The sequence below is a fragment of the Heptranchias perlo genome, chromosome 3, assembly GCF_035084215.1.
Source record: "Heptranchias perlo isolate sHepPer1 chromosome 3, sHepPer1.hap1, whole genome shotgun sequence".
NCBI classification, from domain to species: domain Eukaryota; kingdom Metazoa; phylum Chordata; class Chondrichthyes; order Hexanchiformes; family Hexanchidae; genus Heptranchias; species Heptranchias perlo.
In genome coordinates, this window is record NC_090327.1 from 113861536 (window position 1) to 113875896 (window position 14361).

Sequence of the window (14361 nt, forward strand, 5' to 3'; positions counted from 1 at the left end):
GATGAGAAGCACAGGGTCGGAGAGGAGAGATGTTGAGTGTGATGAGAAGCACAGGGTCGGAGAGGAGAGACATTGAGTGTGATGAGAAGCACAGGGTCGGAGAGGAGAGACGTTGAGTGTGATGAGAAGCACAGGGTCGGAGAGGAGAGATGTTGAGTGCGATGAGAAGCACAGGGTCGGAGAGGAGAGACGTTGAGTGTGATGAGAAGCACAGGGTCGGAGAGGAGAGATGTTGAGTGCGATGAGAAGCACAGGGTCGGAGAGGAGAGACGTTGAGTGTGATGAGAAGCACAGGGTCGGAGAGGAGAGACGTTGAGTGTGATGAGAAGCTCAGGGTCGGGAGCAGAGCAGTTGGAAAATTTGTTGCATTAAAATAAATTTTTACTTGAATTTTAATGAGACGTGGATCCTGGAGTCAGGAGGTGGACAAGTGAATAAGGAGTGGACTCATTGCCACTACTGGGCGAAAAAAATATGGCCAATAACATTAACAGTCACATGCCTACCAGTGAACAATGAGGAGAGATTACCAGGACCAATGACAGGGGAGATTTAGTGGTCACTTAATTCCCATGGACCAATGAGATTGCTAGACAGGGACACCACACCACATCACAGAAAAATTAGCTCACTGCAAAGGACATTGAGAGACTCATGTTTTAATAATATAGAAATCACAGGGCTACCATTTTAAAAATAAAACAAGAGGATGCTGGAAATGCATTAATATTTTAGGTGGGACCAAAAGACTGAAATATTAATGGCCCAGAGTTTGCTCTCAAAATAACAGTGAGGCTAATGGCGCTCTCCATTATTTATGTGCAAATGGTACAGCAACTTCAGGCGAGGGGCAGATGCCAGGTTAAACGCGAATATCTAAAAGTTGCTGTTCGAATTGCGCCGCTCTGCTGTTATCTTTGCAAAAACAGAATCTCGTTGTCTACCTCACCATTGAAATGCATTGAATGCCGTGAAGTTCTTGTATTTGCGCAGTAGATACGAACTAAACTCGCCGCAGAGAGTTAAGTCAAGTCATTTCAGGATGTGATATGTGTTAATTCTGCCAATCAATCTCTCTGGCACTGAAAATTAACTATTACAGGTGTGGAGTCTCATTCCTTCAGGTATTAATTGTTGTTGAAGAGTTAAAAAATGTAAAATTTTACATTCTTAATTTTTTTTTTACTTTTCCATTCTGTCTCTTTTCCCTCTCTCTCTTAATTGAAACTTTCTTTCGCTTTCTTTATTTCTCTTTCTGTACCTGATTTGATTTGAATTCACCTACTCTAATTTACACTTCCTTCTCAGTCCTTGCGCTGTTTATTTCACAATCCTTCAATCTGATCGGTTAAGGAGATACCCTCTTGTTTGCCCTGTTCACTCAGGTCCCAGATGCCTTGTTTCCCTCACTGCGCCGTTATCAGCTCACACTTTTAGCAACTTGCCACGCAAAAAAAATTTAAAACCTAAACATGCAAGGGTAAGTCTAACTAATGGCAGACGCTGTTAGATGCCTGGCTACAGGAAAACCTGGGCCAATATATCTTTCTCTATCAGGTGCTAATCACCTGCTGTGCATTTATAATGTTCTGTTTTTCTTTCAGATGCCCTTTCTTAACTTAAAATTTGCTCTCATATTAAGATATTGCTGCACCTTGTGAGGGACAGGGTTATTTCTTGACCAGGAGAATTCAGTTTGCATATTATAAATATACCCTAATAAACTTAGGATGTGATGGTAAAACATGATTGATGCATACCATTTGCCAAGCAATATTTTGCCTGGATTAACAGTAAACTCAAATCAGTACCCCTGTAGATTACAGTTTATAAAATAATCAACTTTAGATGGCTGTCCATTCATTCCACATTGCAACCTAATTTAAAACGTGAACAATTTGCTGTTTTTATGGTCTCTTACAAGGAGATATTTGTTGTTGTCTTTAGGTAAGGTAAAGCAATGGATGCCATTATTCAATGTGTGGCACACTGAAAACATGGATTATTGTGTAAAATGCTATGTTTGGATCAATATTACACATTCAAGTGGTCCAGCTAGATGAGGAACTCTATACAATGGGAATGATTTGAATTCTGTTTGGATACGCTGTGTTTCACTGAAGTGGGCTGCACTGCTGCAACTGTGGTACATTCAGGAGAGTCACTTTATGAAACAAATTTGAGTTTTGAAAAGGAAGCAACATTTTATGCTGATGGCTCAGCTGGCTGAGGCAGTGAGTAGCTGAACCATACAAACCATGAAGGTCCCAAGTTCAATCCCAGATATATGCTGAATTAGATAAATGTCAGGGCAGGAGGCAGTAGGAGCACCTCAAGTGGCCTCAGAGTTCTTTCCTTCACTGCTTGTATGGAGATGTGTCAACTGGACCGTAGTCACTGCCAGTATACAGTGAGGCCTTTAAAACACTGCTCTGACCTCACATTATGTGCTCTATCCAATGATGGATTAAATACCAAATGTATTATTTGTGATGGTCTAACTGGCTGATGACTTCTATTTGTGTATATAAAATATTCTGACTGATTTTAGCTTTATTGCAGACACAGGGCTATTGGATCTCCTTTAAATGTTAAAAACATTTTTAAAAATTTTAAGCTGCTTAGAAAAGGGTTGTACTATTTTATAGCTTTTAAAGTAACAGTTTTCTTTTGTGTACAAATAAAGAGAAATAGCCAAATCCATGACAATACATGTACTTTCAACCACCAGCGTGAATAAGGTCAAGTATCTGCTGCAGTGATATCCTTCTTCATTCAAAGAGGAAACATTTCCTCTGTTTGTTATTTGCGGCAAAATCATAAATCACATTCTTCATACACGTAAGTATGATTTCAGAGGAAATTTTCCTCCAAAGTGTGAGAATTTACCTCACATTCATAGATCAAACAAAAAAGCCACAAGATAGACCTTTCAATGCTCTGCAGTCCAGTGCTCGCAAAAGGGCAAGATTATGTTGTTATGTTCACTATTTGATATGTATTGGTTTCCAATAGAAGAAATATACATAGAAAAGGGTTTCTATGTTTTAAGTGTTAATAGCTACACAATGTGTTGGTACTTAATCATCTTTATGAATAAATTGGACAGCTTTCTCACACAATATTGTACAAAATTCAACAGACAAATCATTGGTCTACTAACATGGTGGCTACTTATTAACAAAACAAAAGAAACAAGCTTTATATCAGTTTGATTATTTCAGCTCAGTGGAAAAAAGGGGGAAACAAGTCACCTAGGCCCTGTTCCTTTGATAGCATATCAGTGATCCTCTTCAGTGTATAATGCAGTCAGAGTACAGTAAAGACAGAGAGATTAGAGCACAACACACTCAATATAAATTCCAGCCTTTGATTTTTTTGTTAGTCTTTAAAATGCCTGCCTTAATAGGGCTAAACTTGTAAGTTAAATGCCCTTCTTACTCTGTTAAAACACAATTCATTCAACTGGGAACAATAGAAAACAGGTTCAGTCTCAGAGCTTCAACAACTTTGCTTGACCTTGTGCAGCGAAACGCTGTAAAATTGATTTGGTCATAATAATAAATGGAAGCCCGCATTATCTGCATTCTAATTATAATTAATATAACTGGTATAACTGCTGTATTATTTATGATTGGGTCCATGGAGAATGAAATGCAATAATAATCTGCTGTGTAATTTTATTGATATACTGATGTATGGCTTTAATGCAGAAATAAATGATACAATGTAGGGCAACAAAATCTCCTACATTCCACAGCACATCATAGACAATGCCTTAAAAATGTCCACCAGGCTGTAAGTATACAGATTCACAAATACTGTGGGGAGCAGTCTTAAACTGATTGGTTTAAGGGGTATCTTCAAATAAAATCTGAGAATTAAAGCGTCAAAAGAATGTACACCATAGCAGCAGCTGTAGAATATGGTGCTTGAATACAGTCCCAGCTCTCCTTACTTTTCAGATTACTGCACTGTGGGAAAAAAACAGCCTCCTCTCAGCATGCTGCTGTACACAGAGTCTGAATATTTTATCACTGTCAGCAAGTTATCTTCATTTGTCCTGTCTAACGTAGGAGCGTAAGAAAGAGGAACTGAGTAAAAACTATTCAACTCATCCATCTCATCTCATCATTGTTCAGGACCTCTATTTTCCTCGTCTTCCTACCTTGGTGTGAAATCTGTGTTCTTCAATTCCCTGTTGAATCAGGAGTCAGTCCATTTCATTTTTAAATGTTTTACATTCATTGTCCTATCTGGCAATCCATTCCATAAGTGAATAGCTTTGATGCTAGGGAAAGCTTCAGTTAGTTTGTCATATTTTTGGGGTAATAATTAGGTTGCCTTCTTCCATACAAAGAACTTCTCCATATCTCTTCTACCAGTCTTCTTCATAACCAAAAACCTACAACGAAGCCCACATGACATCCACCCAAGAAAATTCAATTACTCAATGTTTCTGATGATTCATTCTTTATAGACCCTGATTCTTGGATGATTACTTTGATATATTTAAGGAGCTGTATTTTTGGTTAAAATTAAATTCTAGTGCACCCTTATGCCCTAAAGTTCCTTTGTAGTTCTGCTGCTCTCCCAATGTAACTCTGATGAAAGACTGGTGGAACCGAGAGAAACAGCGTAAAAGGTCTGGAATTTCCTCCGTGGGCCCATTCTACTGATGTCAAGTTACTCCTGCAAATCTCATTATAATGTGCAAGAATGTAAAATAAGCGTACATCAGCGGAAAGCGCCGAACTCATGCCATATTTTTCTTCTTTATGAAAATTTAAGTTTCAACTCATTAACCATCATTCAAGTACATTAGGCATAGCGGTGTAGAGTTTCCACTTGTATTGTGCCTAGATTCCAGATTGAGGAATTTTAAACGTGAGTGAGTTACACCCAAAACCACTTACGCTCGTGTTTTCTGCGATCTTTTATACTGGTACAAGAATCAATTTGCCCGAATCAGGCCCAGCCCACAAAACTGGCCACACCCCCAGGTCAAAATTCCGCCGATTGTGCTGGTTAGGAAAGACTATTCAAATTGCGCTCATTTTCTTTGGCGCACAAGCACTAGTAGACACATTTAAAAGGTTTTTGCATATCAAAAAATATTTAATTTACTAAGCAACGGATTAGTGTGAACCAATCAAACTATTAAATGGTTCAGTATAGTTTTTCAAGTAATTTTCAGTCATTTTAAATCAGGTTACTCACAGGTGGAGGACTGGACACCCTTATTAAAAATGCTTATTTTTGGTGATAAACCCATTTTTTGCTTTATTAATAAAACAGCACCTAGTTACCACACTTAAATACATGAAGGTATACTTTTTAATGGAAAGAATAATAAACAAACGATTATGTTCTATTATGCTGCCCGATTGCGCCGGTTCATGGAAGATTTTACCTTTTTGATTAAGCAAATAAAGTTTAGAGGAAACTTGAAGCCTAACCTGACCAGCGCAATTTCAAACACATTTTAGGCGCAATTTCCTGATTGCGTCCAAACCAGAAACTCTACCCCAGCATGTGTAAGATTGGGGAAACTTTTCAATTTTTAATGTGATTTATACTTATGCCATATAAAAGCATTCAAGAAACAGAAAATACAATGAGGATAAATTTTTTAAAAACTCAAAAAAATTCAGTAAAACACCAGAAAAATGACTTTGTTTTCTGCTGCGCCTGAAAATTTGGTCATAATTTGAAGGGAGCCTCTGAGCAAGTGCAATGCAGGACACCCGCGTATAAGATTCCGTAATCCGAGGGCGGGACCAGTATTATGGGCGGAGATGCATTTGGGCAGAGGGATCGAGAGACGATCGTAAAAGATTGAGAAGATTTGAGCTTATTGTACTTATGCACATAACTCACTTACACCCAATATTTGGCGATCTTTTAGGCCACGTATTTGATTTGCGCCCAAATTGTGCATGTATCTGGGCACAAATACGCTGGAAATTCCAGGCCTGGAATCAGGCTATGGTTGTGTGAGAATGCAGAGGTGCAATCTTCTCAGCTTGGTCTTATGCAAAATAGCAGCCCTGGGGGACAGCAGGAATGCTACTCCAATTCTAATTTTGCTTTTTTTAATATCAGAATTTTATTTAGCATATCATTTATATTACAATCACAATATTACTAATTCTACTACCAACAAATCACGACATATAGCTCCTTTAACCTATAGGATAACTCACATAATAATTTATTAGTATATGGATAAATATTCACATTTCAACAATAATACATGCATTAATGTTATCATATTTATATTCAAACCAAATATTCCCTGAGCACATTACCATACTGTTCAGTTTGTAAAATACTGAATAGGGCCATTCTTACCAACCATATATCTGAACTGGACTTTCCATGGATCAACTGTTTCATTGATATGATCTGGTGACAGTCTGTTCTACATAAAAACTGAATCTGCTGCTTTAGGTGCTGCAAACATTTTAAATTGCAAGCCTTCTGTTTTATACACTGTACTGATGACTTGAAAATCCCTCTGCTAATAAAGTCTCTTGTGAGTATAGAGGACTCCGGAATATTTCAACATTACATACATTCCTTGCCATCCTGGCGTACTTTGGTCATCCATTGCGTTGTTGTCACTTGATTTTGCCTGTAATTTTAATTCATTTAATGCAATAGCTCATGCTGTGAACTTTGTGGTTCTTCTCAGTAAAAAGTCCTGAACCTTCTCATCCCTTTTCCAACATTAAACATTTATGAGTATCTGCTCTATCTGCATCAGAGGGATGCATCTTGCGAGTACGGAGTCTGGTAACTATGGGTTCTTGTGGTGATCAGACTTATTGGCCCTGATGTTTATGGGGAGGGTGTGGGGAGGACAAAAATGGCCAAAGAACCCGGCAAGGCTGAACTTAACGGTAGAACCTCATTAACAGTTTTTAGCTCTGTTTCCAACCCGGCAGCTGGCCAAACGGACAGCTTGGCTGGCGGCCAGGAGGGAACACCAGCAGCAGGAGGCTGTAGCCGGGGATCCTTGGGGACGGTCTTCAGCAATCGGAAGGGGGAAGAGAGGCCGCGATTGGGGCGGGGTGGGGGTAGAGGTCAACAATCGGGTTGGGGAAGAGAGGCTGCAATCGGGTGGGAGGGGGAAGAGGTCGGCAATCGGTAGGGGGGAGAGAGGCCACGATCGGGGCGGGGCGGGGGGGGGGGGGGGGAAGAAAGGCCGGCAATCGGGAGGGGGAGAGAGGCCGCAATTGGGAGGGGGGAGGCTGAAGGCTTTCTTGAGGGGTCTGGGGAGAGCACTCCTGCTCCTCCTGGCCCACAAGGAGTGATAAAAAATGCACTTACCTTGTGGAGCTGGCAGCTCCTATCTCCCTTACACTGCCGGGTTTCCCGACCCCTGGGAAACCGGTGCAGCAAGTCAATTTGAAATCGGGTGTCCATTGGAACTGTGGGAGCCTGATGTAACTATGTTAGTGAAGTGTCCCGCCTCTTCACGGCGGTGGGCGTGTGCATGGCGTGTTATGGATGCAATCCCGTATTTAACTCTTTACCCCAACCAACCCCCCCCCCGCCCTCAACCGCTGGTTGTGGGAGGGTTAATAGCGAGGCCATTGTATTTGACCTTGTATAAAACTTTAGACAAAACAGACAAAGCACAGGTGCTGTTTGCAGAAAGGATCTGGGTTATGCTGAAACAATTTCACAATTTTCAATATCTGTGTAGAAAATTGGTACACAATAAAAGGTAATCAATGCATTGGCGATATTTTACCACGTTCCTTGCATGTAATATTTACAAAATAAGCCCCTTATCATGATAATGTTTGAAGAGGGGAGGATGATATGATGGCCGGCAACCCCTGCCTGGAAACTCGGCTGTGGAAGCCTAAGACCTGCAACACGCCTGAGGGCCCAATGTGGGTGGCAAGTGCAAAGGAGGCTGGCGCCTGCACACAAGCTGTTCTAGGTTCATCAGGCCCCAGACTTCAATGCTAATCAGGCAGCCGCCCCATAATGTGACAGAAGCTCTTCAGTGATGCTCTTGTGGCACGGTACCTATTTCGAATGGGCGCTAAAGGAGAACCCACTATTAAAGTTTTAAAAAGAAATCCGGGCATTTTCGCCCTCCCAATGCTGGTGGCCCCATTCCCTTGCCACCCTGCCCTATGCCTATCTGCCACACCATCATGCCAGGAAAGTAGCCAGAGCATAACTAGCAGCTAGCAGTGTTTCACTGGCAGCTGGGGCCCGTTAATGTGGTCCTAATGTGAGAGATGTGGTAAATTATGTAAATGAGCCGACCGAACATCATCCAGCGAGGTCAGTCCATTTGTTTGCAGGGGCGCATAGGACCTGTGCAGAGACAACACTGACCAATGTCAGGCTGCGTTATCGGCCCCGCTGTTTGATTTTTCTTTGAATAAACTCATGGAAGTTTATATTTCAATATTTGTAATCACCTGCCATTTCAATGCTCTACATCCTACAGCCAAGCTGAAATGCACGCACCACAAAGGCTTCAAGTAATAACAGATGACCACCTGTACTATAGGAGAAATTGGAGATCGGTTGCATTATCCAAAGGATGAACTTCCAATCATTCACCTATGAAATAAATCACTTCTAAAGAAATTCTTCAGCATGCAGACTTTACAATGTTTAAAGAACTCAAAATGAAATATCAGTTTCAAAGTGAGAAAGGACTTAGCATGTGATGCGATCTGTTTCAATTTATGTAGATGAGATAGACAATTCCAAAATGCGCAATGTTTTTTCGTTTTCATTTTTACACTTAAGACAGATTCTGCAGTGCAGGGTTCTCCCAAGTGAGAACCAGAAAATTGTTCAAAAAGACAAGTCCATGCAGACTTAATGCAAGTTATTCAAAAGAGTAACTTTAAACAGGCAGTGTTTCATAGAAATTCAGACAGAGAGAGACCCAAAGTAGTCATTAACCTGTGACAATTTTTTACATCTTTTATGAACACAGTACTATAGTAGATACAGCACAGGAGGAGGCCATTCGGCCCATTGTGCCTGTGCCAGCTCTTCGAAAGAGCTATCCAATTAGTCCATTTCCCTGCTCTTTGCCCATAGCCCTGTAATTTGTTTCCCTTCAAGTATTTATCCAATGTCCTTTTGAAAGTTGCAAGTACATTTGCTTCCACCAATAGTGCATTCCAGATCATTACAATTCGCTGCATATAGTTTCTATAGTTATATAAAAAGAAAAAGGGTGGCTAAGGCAAACATAGGTCCCTTAGAGGATGAGACCGGGAAATTAATGGTGGGAAACATGGAGATGGCAAAAATGCTGAACAAATATTTTGTTTCAGTCTTTACAGTAGAGGACACTAAGAATATCCCAACACTGGACAAACAGGGGACTCTCGGGGGGGAGGAGCTAAATACGATTAAAATCACTCAGGAGATGGTACTCAGTAAAATAATGGGACTCAAGGTGGATAAATCCCCTGGACCTGATGGCTTCCATCCTAGGGTCTTGAGGGAAGTGGCAGTAGGGATTGTGGATGCTTTGGTGATAGTTTTCCAAAATTCCCTGGACTCAGGAGAGGTCCCGGCAGATTGGAAAATTGCTAATGTAACACCGTTATTTAAAAAGGGTAGTAGGCAGAAGGCTGGAAATTATAGGCCAGTTAGCTTAACATCTGTGGTGGGTAAAATTTTGGAGTCTATTATTAAGGAGACAGTAACGGAACATTTAGATAAGCATAATTTAATAGGACAAAGTCAGCATGGCTTTATGAAGGGGAAGTCATGTCTGACAAATTTGCTTGAGTTCTTCGAGGATATAACGTATAGGGTGGATAAAGGGGAACCAGTGGACATAGTGTATTTAGACTTCCAGAAGGCATTCGACAAGGTGCCACATAAAAGATTATTACTTAAGATAAAAAAATCACGGGATTGGGGGTAATATTCTGGCATGGGTGGAGGATTGGTTATCGAACAGGAAGCAGAGAGTTGGGATAAATGGTTCATTTTCGGACTGGCAACCAGTAACCAGTGGTGTTCCACAGGGGTCGGTGCTGGGTCCCCAACTCTTTACAATCTATATTAACGATTTGGAGGAGGGGACCGAGTGCAACATATCAAAATTTGCAGATGATACAAAGATGGGAGGGAAAGTAGAGAGTGTGGAGGACATAAAAAACCTGCAAGGGGATACAGACAGGCTGGGTGAGTGGGCGGAGATTTGGCAGATGCAATATAATATTGGAAAATGTGAGGTTATGCACTTTGGCAGGAAAAATCAGAGAGCAAGTTATTTTCTTAATGGCGAGAGACTGGAAAGTACTGCAGTACAAAGGGATCTGGGGGTCCTAGTGCAAGAAAATCAAAAAGTTGGTATGCAGGTGCAGCAGGTGATCAAGAAAGCCAACGGAATGTTGGCTTTTATTGCTAGGGGGATAGAATATAAAAACAAGGAGGTATTGCTGCAGTTATATAAGGTATTGGTGAGACCGCACCTGGAATACTGCATACAGTTTTGGTCTCCATACTTAAGAAAAGACATACTTGCTCTCGAGGCAGTACAAAGAAGGTTCACTCGGTTAATCCCGGGGATGAGGGGGCGGACATATGAGGAGAGGTTGAGTAGATTGGGACTCTACTCATTGGAGTTCAGAAGAATGAGAGGCGATCTTATTGAAACATATAAGATTGTGAAGGGTCTTGATCGGGTGGATGCAGTAAGGATGTTCCCAAAGATGGGTGAAACTAGAACTAGGGGGCATAATCTTAGAATAAGGGGCTGCTCTTTCAAAACTGAGATGAGGAGAAACTTCTTCACTCAGAGGGTGGTAGGTCTGTGGAATTTGCTGCCCCAGGAAGCTGTGGAAGCTACATCATTAGATAAATTTAAAACAGAAATAGACAGTTTCCTAGAAGTAAAGGGAATTTGGGGTTATGGGGAGCGGGCAGGAAATTGGACATGAAGCTGAGTTCGGATCGGTCAATGCCCTGTGGGTGGCGGAGAGGGCCCAGGGGCTATGTGGCCGGGTCCTGCTCCGACTTCTTGTGTTCTTTAGATTTGTGGTTGGGATCAGATCAGCCATGATCTTATTGAATGGCGGAGCAGGCTCGGGGGGCCGATTGGCCTACTCCTGCTCCAGTTTCTTATGTTCTTATGTTCTTATAAAAAAATGTTTCCTCATGTCGCCTCTGGTTCTTTTGCCAATCATTTTAAATCTGTGTCCTTTGGTAACCGACCCTTCTGCCACTGGAAACAGTTTCTCCTCTATTGCTTTGTCAAAACCGTTCAAGATTTTGAAATCTCTATCAAATCTGCCCTTAACCTTCTCTGTTCTAAGGAGAACAATCCTAGCTTCTCCAGTCTCTCCACATAACTGAAATCCCTCATCCCTGGTACCATTCTAGTAAATCTCTTCTGCACCCTCTCTAAGGCCTTGACATCCTTCCTAAAGTGCGGTGCCCAGAATTGAACACAATACTCCAGCTGAGGCTTAACCAGTGTTTTTATAAAGGTTTAGCATAACTCATTGCTTTTGTACTCTATGCCTCTATTATTAAAGCCCAGGATCCCATAATAAAAACAAAAAATGCTGCAAATACTCAGCAAGTCAGGCAGCATCTGTGGAGAAAGAAACAGAGTTAACGTTTCAGGTCGAAAACCCTTCGTCAGAACTGGAAGAAGTTGAAGATTAAACAGTTTTTACACATGTACAGAGCCAGGGAAAGTGGGGGAGGAAGGGGAGGGGAGGAAAGAACAAAAGGGAAGGTCTGTGATAGGGTGGAGGGCAGGGGTGATTAAATAACAAAAGGGATGATGGTGTAAGGCAAGGAGGGTGGTAATGGGACAAGTAAAGAAACAAAAGATGGGTCTAGAGGAGCTGTAAATGGCAACAACAGAACCATTACCAGCAACTGCTGTCTGAAAAAATGGGAGCAGTGGTTATGATCTGAAGTTATTGAAATCAATGTTGAGTCCGGAAGGATGTAAAGTGCCTAATCGAAAGATGAGGTGCTGTTCCTCGAGCTTCCTTGAGCTTCATTGGAACAGTGTAGGAGGCCGAGAACAGGGAGGTCAGAGTGGGAGTGGGACGGGGAATTAAAATGGCAAGTGACCGGCAGGTTAGGGTCACGCTTGCGGACTGAGTGGAGGTGTTCAGCAAAGTGATCACCCAATCTGCATTTGCTCTCCCTAATATAGAGGAGACCGCATTGTGAGCAGCGAATACAGTATACTAAATTGAAAGAAGTGCAAGTAAATCACTGTTTCACCTGGAAGGAGTGTTTGGGGCCCTGGACGGTGGGAAGGGAGGAGGTGAAAGGGCAGGTGTTGCATCTCCTGCGTTCCCGCAGGAAGGTGCCGTGGGAAGGAGGGCGGGTGTTGGAGGTGATGGAAGAGTGGACCAGGGTATCGCGGAGGAAGGTCCCTTCGGATTGCTGAAAGGGGAGGGTAGGGGAAGATGTGTTTGGTGGTGGCATTGACCTGGAGGTGGCAGAAATGGCGGAGGATGATACATTGAATGTGGAGGCTAGTGGGGTGGTAAGGACAAGGAGGACCCTACCATGGTTCTGGGAGGGAGGGGAAGGGGTGAGGGCAGAAGGATCCTGAGGCCCTGGACCACATATGCTTTTTTAACAGCGTTCTCAACTTGACCTGCCACTTTCAAAGTTTTGTGTATGTGCACCCCCGGGTCTCTCTGTTCCTGCACCCTCTTCAAAATCGTACTATTTAGTTTATATTGCCTCTCCTCATCCCTCCTACCAGAATGCATCACTTGACACTTCTCTGGGTTAAATTTCATCTGCCATGTATCTGCCCATTTCACCATCTGTCTATGTCCTCCTGAAGTCTGTTACTATCCTCCACATTGTTTACTATATTTCCGAGTTTCGTGTCACCTGCAAACTTTGAAATTATACCCTCTATACCCAAGTCCAGCTTATTAATATGTATCAAAAAGGGCGGTGGTCCTAATACCGACCCCTGGGGAACACCACTGTATACTTCCCTCCAGTCTGAAAAACAACTGTTCACCACTACTCTCTGCTTTCTGTCCCCCAGCCAATTTTGTATCCATGCCGCCACTGACCCTTTAATCCTATGGGCTTTAATTTTGCTAACAAGCCTATTATGTGGTACTTTAAACATGTAAATACTGGGCTAAGAGAACAGGAAAGTATAAATAATGACAAATGAGGAATTTGCAGGAATGTAATTCTGTCATGATTATATATGCATTGGAATATATTTATTAGAACTCATTTGGATCATCAAGGTTTAAATTAAACAATTGCCTGATAGTTGTGTTAGGCCACACATAAACTATGATGCTGTAATGAATTCCCAAATTTACCAAAACTTTACTATTTAATTAAATGTTACCTTTAGGATGTCTGATTCTTGAAGAAATGTGTGTTGTTTGCCAAAGACTGAGGCACAATCAATTACTGGCCAACTAATGAATAACTTCTTCTTTAATTTACTCTGTTCCCTTACTTTCAACATTTAGATGATTAATTTTGATCTTCCATGTGATGTAAATAATATTATTATGCAAGATTAGCAATGCAAAGGGCAAAGATATTTGAACTTGAAGCCTATTAATTGGGATACCCCACTGGAAATGAAACTGTCCCATGTATCAGGTAATTCCTATTTAGTAAAATCCATCAACGACTTGGTAACTGAAGAAATATTCCCTGAAAAAAGGCCCTTGTTAGTCACTGCCTTCATTAACTGCATCTGCTGTTTGATATTTGGCAATAAATATTATCAATTACTCATATTTCCCCGATAACTCATATCTGCTTCATAAGTACTTGCTGCAATCCACCATTTCATTACTTCACCAAATTTGGAGCAGGACTGAGAAATAAAGCCCAAAGTTTTCTCTATTTTGTGTGTGTCTGTGGGTGTGTGTGTGTGTGTGTGGGGGGGGGGTTCTAATTAAAGGGGCAAAGTCCTCATGCAAAACTTCCCAGCAAAGCTTGTCTTATTTAGGGAGAAGAGCTAGCTATGTGTCACTTTTGTCACATTGACATTCTGCCCAAATGATGCATTGTGACATGATCATTGCAATGTACATTCGTAAGCAAATAAGAAAAAGAATAAAGAAACATTGCTAGCATCAGGCCTATCTGCTATTACCATGAATCAGTATGGTAACTAGTGTGAATTAAAGGCACGGTGACATACACATTTGCAAAATAACTGTGGCCTCAAAATGCCACTTTGATAGCTGCTGCCAGGAGGTGCATAAGAGCAAGCAGGGTGACTCTTCCACCAACACAGCCCCTCAACACACAGACTGTACAGGATCCCCATTTTGTGATTCAATGCACTGGCACACCGACACAGTATACAACATAACTGCCTGG

The 14361-nt window shown here is 41.6% G+C and overlaps 1 protein-coding gene across 2 annotated transcripts in view; it reads right to left on the bottom strand.

Moving 5' to 3' along the window:
* The window catches only part of zfpm2a (zinc finger protein, FOG family member 2a), a 505220-nt gene that overhangs the window by 123455 nt on the left and 367404 nt on the right, over positions 1–14361 (bottom strand). Inside the window, exon 1 of one of the 2 annotated variants that reach the window (XM_067981519.1) lies at positions 7336–7399. The exons of the other annotated variant lie outside the window; for it this stretch is intronic. The gene's annotated coding sequence lies outside the window, so the exon portion shown is untranslated. Of the gene's footprint in view, positions 1–7335; positions 7400–14361 lie in introns of those variants that run through there. 2 annotated transcript variants of the gene reach the window in all.